This window comes from Hemitrygon akajei, chromosome 1 (genome assembly GCF_048418815.1).
Source record: "Hemitrygon akajei chromosome 1, sHemAka1.3, whole genome shotgun sequence".
NCBI classification, from domain to species: Eukaryota; Metazoa; Chordata; class Chondrichthyes; order Myliobatiformes; family Dasyatidae; genus Hemitrygon; species Hemitrygon akajei.
The window spans coordinates 45,968,419-45,974,418 of record NC_133124.1 but is presented as its reverse complement, the minus strand read 5'-3'; the positions used below and the strand labels follow the sequence as shown (position 1 = coordinate 45,974,418).

The following is a 6,000-nucleotide window of genomic DNA, read 5'->3' as shown; positions in this document are numbered from 1 at the left end:
TATGGTAGGTTTTCTCCGGCATATTTCTAACATTGGATGTACTATTGTCCACCTATGTCTGAACTCAGTGAACCATACAAGGACATTCTGATTGGCAGAACTGGAAAAGTCATTCCAGATTCATTAGGAGTTATTTATTTGAGGATAGAGTAGTGACTCCATGAGTGGACTTTGTTTTGTGATTGTGATCCTCACCTTGCTGATTGTTCAGATGGAGAGACACCCATTACGTTCACTTGTTTCTGATGTCCAACTTGCTCTCTGGTCCATCTGTATAAAAAGATTTGTCAGTGAAATAATTCATGATATGTTTTATGCACCGATCTATGTATAGTTTTGTTTATACTTTGGAGTCCCAAGTCCCTTTTGTTGGTTCAGTCACATAAATCCACATGCAATCTTGATGTATTAAAATTTCAGGTTGCGAAATAACCTACTGCTTTTATTTACCGTATATTGTTATACAGGCCAGGTCCAGATTACATGTGACTGACTTATGACATCAATACATACAAACGAGCTCTTGTAATACTATTAAACTCAAAAATCCAGAGTACATTCCTACATATTACAGGGGCTGATTTTTTGACATTAAAACATTGTTACAAATCTGTTTCGGAAGGTTCTTAAAAGATCATGAAATCGAGAAAGAAAACAGCATCACTGCATTAATTTTTCACTGCCGCCATAATCTCACAGATGAGAGCCCATCGGGCTTTTCATAAAACCACAAGAACACAACAACACCAGCAATCTTCCAGTGACTAGGGACAGTTTTTACTTCAACATGACAACTGTAAGGCAGGGAGCATAGGAGTATTTTCCTCGGTTTACTGACAGGGATCCTAAAAGACTGGTGGATCACATCATCTGTTTAAGGTTTGTTGTAGTCTAACTGTGACTGCAGGTTTATAACATTTGGCCTTTAAAATATTGTTCAATTCAAACACAATATTAATAAAATCTGCTTTTTGTGTAAGTAAGCAGTAGCAGTTATTCTTCAGACAGATGTGGCCAAAAATCTTGCTGTAGAACTTTATGTAATTTAGATGACCTGAGTTCCACAAAGTAACATTATGGAAGAAGAAACAAGACATTTTTTCTGGTGCAAAGATACCCTAGAAAAGTACAAAATTGGCCATACCAAACAGAAAATCTTTTCATTTTTGCCATGTTTTTTAAAGGTGCACTTCAATGAGGCTATATGGAATGGGATCACTGACAACACTAGAAAAATTACTTGTTCATTTTTTTAAAACTTGAAGCCACAACCAAATACCGAGTCAAGTATATCAAGTCAGAATCAGGTTTAATATCATTAGCATATGCTATGACTTTTTTTTAGCTTAGCGGCAGCAGTACAATGCAATACATGATAATATGGAAAAAATAAGTAAATCAATTACAGTAAATACAAGTTGTAGTCTTCCAGTTAGGAAGTCGAAGATCCAATTGAAGAAGGAGGTACAGAGGCCCAGGTTCTGTAGCTTATCGATCAGGACTGTGGGAATGATTGAGTTAAACGCTGAGCTATATGTGTTTGTATGGTCCAGGTGAGAAGAACCATAGACCTATTGTGTTGATTCCAGGTCTTCCTGAGGCAGGAGTTGATTCTAGCCATAACTAACCTCTCAACGAATTTCATCACTGTAGATGTGAGTACTGCTGGATGATAATTATTAAGGGTACTCACACTACTCTTCTTAGGCTCTAGTATAATTGCCCTTTTGAAGCAGGTGGGAACTTCCGACCATAGGATTGACAGGTTGAAAATGTCCTTGAATATTCCTGCCAACTCAGACTTTGATTCAAGTATCTCATGATAATTGATCATCTAATTAGCTCTCAATTATTCTTACATTCAATAAACCATAATCAGATGTGAATTGCTGAATAACTGTAATTATTTCTGCTGAAGACATAGAAAGTGTCACATGAAACAAATCTTCATGCGAACAAGTAACAAAGATGCACTTTAATCAACATAAATGAACACTTGCTTTAACTGTATAATTGATATGGAGAGATCTTGGTGGCTGTAAAAGAATTAACCAGGAGAACTTAAACCAGGAGAACAAAGCGAAGGTATGAGATAGACCTGGCAGGTAAGGCTAAGGAAAATCCCAAGAAAAATCAGTGTTAGGATCCTTGTTATTCAAAATTTATATAAATAATTTTGATGTAAATGCACAGGGTTGTCAGCAAGGTTCCAGATGACACAAAATTAGGAGGTGTTGTTGATAGTGAAGAAGGTTTTCGTGATCTTGATCAGTCAGGGAAGTGTGGCAAGGAGTGGAAAATTGACTTCAAGACAGAAAAGTCTGAGGTGATGCCTTTTAGAAAGCTAGAATAGAATCTGACTTCACCCCCAGCCCTGTTCCCACTTTTCCCCTCACCTTGTTTAACCTACCACCTGCTAGCTTGTAGTCCTTCACCTCTTCCCACCTTTTTATTCTGCCTTATTCCCCCTTGCTTTCCAGTCCTAATAAAGGAACTTGGCCTAAAACTTTAAATATTATTCCTCTCCATTGATGCTCCTGGCCTGCTGAGCTCCTTCAGGATTTTGTGTGCATTGCTCTGTATTTCCAGTATCTGCAGAATCTTGCTTCCAGTATAGAACTTATACTGTGAGTGGTATCTGCAGATGTATCTGTGGTGAACTACATATACCTGTCTGGACACGCCCCCTGCTGACTGCTCCTGTGGCTCCTCCCACAGACCCTGGTATAAAGGCGATTGAGGCCTGAGCCCTGCCCTCATTCTCCAGGATGTAGTATGGTGGTCAACTACTGCTTGTTCTTTCTTCCAGTCAATAAAAGCCGATATCTCGACTTCACGTCTCAGAGAGAGTTATTGATGGTGCATCAGTATCTTTTCAATTCTGGTCTCATCACTGTTAATTACCTTCTCTAGTGCTTCAGTTTCAAAGACTTGGTTATAACAAATCAAGATTTCTTAATCTCCTTCCAGTCACTGGGGAATATTACAAAATATTGGATGTATTACAAAGCTGCACAGTGTTTGAAAATGGAAGGTAAAACAGAAGAATTATTACCACAAATAAATTAACAAATAATAAATACATATTCCAGAAGATTGACATTTAGCATATAAGGTGCATTTACAACACAAGTTTGAAAAGTAAGCAGAATAACACTACTGGTGCTTCATACATGATGAGACCTGGGTGGTGGCAGGGAATTCAGTAATCTCGTCGTCTGGGGGAAGAAGCTGTTTCCCATCCTAGCTATCCCTGTCCTAATTTTTGTGGGGTCAAGATCTTGTAGGATGGATGGGAAGGATCCTTGACCCTAAGGACCCTTCATACACAGCGCTCCTGATAAATATCTCGGATAATAATTCAGTTAAAACCCAACAATACACTCTGACATTAAAAGCATATCACATCTAGCAACTGGAAAATCAATACCCCCATACAAGTCATAATACAGTATGTATAATAGATAACTGAAATGCATTCGTGTTTTAGGCCAAGGGTGGAAGAGAACCTCAATGACCCTCTCAGCAGCCCTCTCAATTCTTTGTAGGACCCGGTGGTCAAATGTCTTGCAGTTCTCACACCAGATGGTGATGCAGCTGGTCAGGACACTCTCAACAGTGCTCTCAACTTGAAACCCAGAGGCAGTGGAAATGTTAGTTTTTCAATAGAATGTGCAACGGCAAAGTCACTAAGCACAACAAAATAATTTGCTGTATCAATATAACATTTCAGATGAATAAATTGGTTCACTTGTTCAATAGAATCTACTGAATGAACTAGTATGATATTTAATGAGAACTTTCAGTGTGTAGCATGCATAAAAACAAAATATATCATCATTGAAAAGAAATGTTAAACATTTATGTTATTGATTTTCCTCATTAGCTCCAGTAAACCCAAAATGTTCAACTCATCACCAACTTCAGTTTTTATCAAGCTACTGTGAAACTTCTATGCAGTCTTTAAAGTTATGTAATGTATTGCCCTTATTCTGGGACCAAATGTTCTACCGTTTTCCCTTTGATAAGGAAAGAAATAATATTGAAATTTGCTGTTTTAAAGATACATGAATGAGAAAGAATCTGTCGTTTCACATTAAAAGGCATAAAAAGCTATTATAGTAAATAATTTGTTCATGTTTCAGCTCTTAATTAGGCTGTTAGGATTTTCACTAGATTTATAGCACACTTTTTAAATGAATAATACAAGATCTGGCAGGTTTTTTTTTCTGTCACAGTTTGTTCAAAATCATCTAATATAGATAATACATTTTTCGCAATAATGTGCACGGAAACTTACAATATTTCTTTCATTACAAATTGCTGCAATAATGGAATGTCAGTTTTCAATCTAGGTTCAGATCACTTGCAATAACCTTCATTTAACTGTGCTATCACAAATCTGGGACGTTAGATCAATCTTCTAAATAATAATCCTTTGTTCTCCAGACTCGAATGCATTTCAGTTATCTATTATACATACTGTATTATGACTTGTATGGGGGTATTGATTTTCTAGTTGCTAGATGTGATATGCTTTTAATGTCAGACTGTATTGTTGGGTTTTAACTGAATTATTAGTTTCTCAATATTATCATTATTCAGCTTTATATTTCGTCACTCCTTGTGTATCCCTTTACTATACCATTTCAATTGAGACAAACGGGCAGGAATGAGCACTGCAGAAGTGCCTAAGATTCCCAAAGCAGCTGATGTACTAACTCATCAATGTCTTGGCATATTACCTCAAAATTTGACCTTTACTTAGAGCTTCCAACATATCTCTTGTTCACAGGTATACACAATTATGAGGGACATTGAGAGAGTAAATGCAAGGAGGTTTTTTCCACTGAGGTTGTGTGAGACTAGAACTAGAGGTCATGGGTTGAGGGTTTAAAGTGAAATGTTTAAGGGGAACATGAAGGGGAACTTCACTCAGAGAGTGGTGAGCTTATTAAAAACAAATCTTGATGGTTTACAATACCTTTGTAAACCAGCTCCAAGCAACAGTTTCTCCTTGTTTACTCCATCACAATCATTCATTCATCACATTTCTTCTTCAACCTCTGATCTGAAGAGATCAATTTGAACCCATCCAGACGTCTAAAGCATGTAAAGAATGCTTTCCCTAGTAGCCAGAGGCCATCTTTAACCAATAGAATTTATTTGCTGGTAGGTTGGTCATTTATCACCAGTGCATTGGGTTGAATTTTTACACTACCAGGACATGAAACTGATAATATTTTTTAAATAAAATTCTGATTGTTGTTTCCATTGGCTTTGTGAAAATTAGGCAGTGTTTGCATTGAGAAGCTGACCTAAATTGTCAGTTCTGAAGCCAGGAATTCAAGTTAGAAATCTACTTTTATTAATGCTTTCCAGAATTAGTAGTGTTTTGTTTATAATTCTCCCTGCCTCTAGACTGCAAGTAATAGGGATTTGTGCAGATTTAGAGATTCAAATTCTGTACTGGACATTATATTCTGAGCCTGGAGGTAAGATTATTGCAATTAAAAAGAATGAGGAAAAGAGTAAATTCAAAGATGGAATGGACCAAAGCAATGAAGTACATTTGCCGAGCTTTCTGATGAGGTTAAATATGTAGGATTTTATTTAGAAACATGGAAAACCTACAGCGCAATACAGGCCCTTCAGCCCACAAAACTGTGCTGAACATGTCCTTACCTTAGAACTACCTAGGCTTACCCATAGCACTCTATTTTTTCTAAGCTCCATGTACCCATCCAGGAGTCTGTTAAAAGACCCTAACGTTTCCGCCTCCACCACCACTGCCGGAGGCCCATTTCATGCATTCACCACTCTCTGCATAAAAAACTTAACCCCTGATGTCTCCTCTGTACCTACTTCCAAGCACCTTAAAACTATGCCCTCTCGTGCCAGCCATTTTACCCCTTGGAAAAAGCCTTTGACTATCCACATGATCAATGCCTCTCGTCATCTTGTACACCTCTATCAGGTCATCTCTCATCCTCTGTCACT

The 6,000-nt window shown here is 37.5% G+C and overlaps 1 long non-coding RNA gene across 1 annotated transcript in view; it reads right to left on the bottom strand.

The window, feature by feature from the left end:
• Window positions 1-200: 200 nt before the first annotated feature.
• Window positions 201-6,000, bottom strand: part of LOC140726288 (uncharacterized) — a 41,671-nt gene continuing 35,871 nt past the window's right edge. The window contains exon 3 of the long non-coding RNA XR_012098603.1: window positions 201-270. This is a non-coding gene — a long non-coding RNA (uncharacterized lncRNA). The remainder of the gene's footprint in view (window positions 271-6,000) is intronic.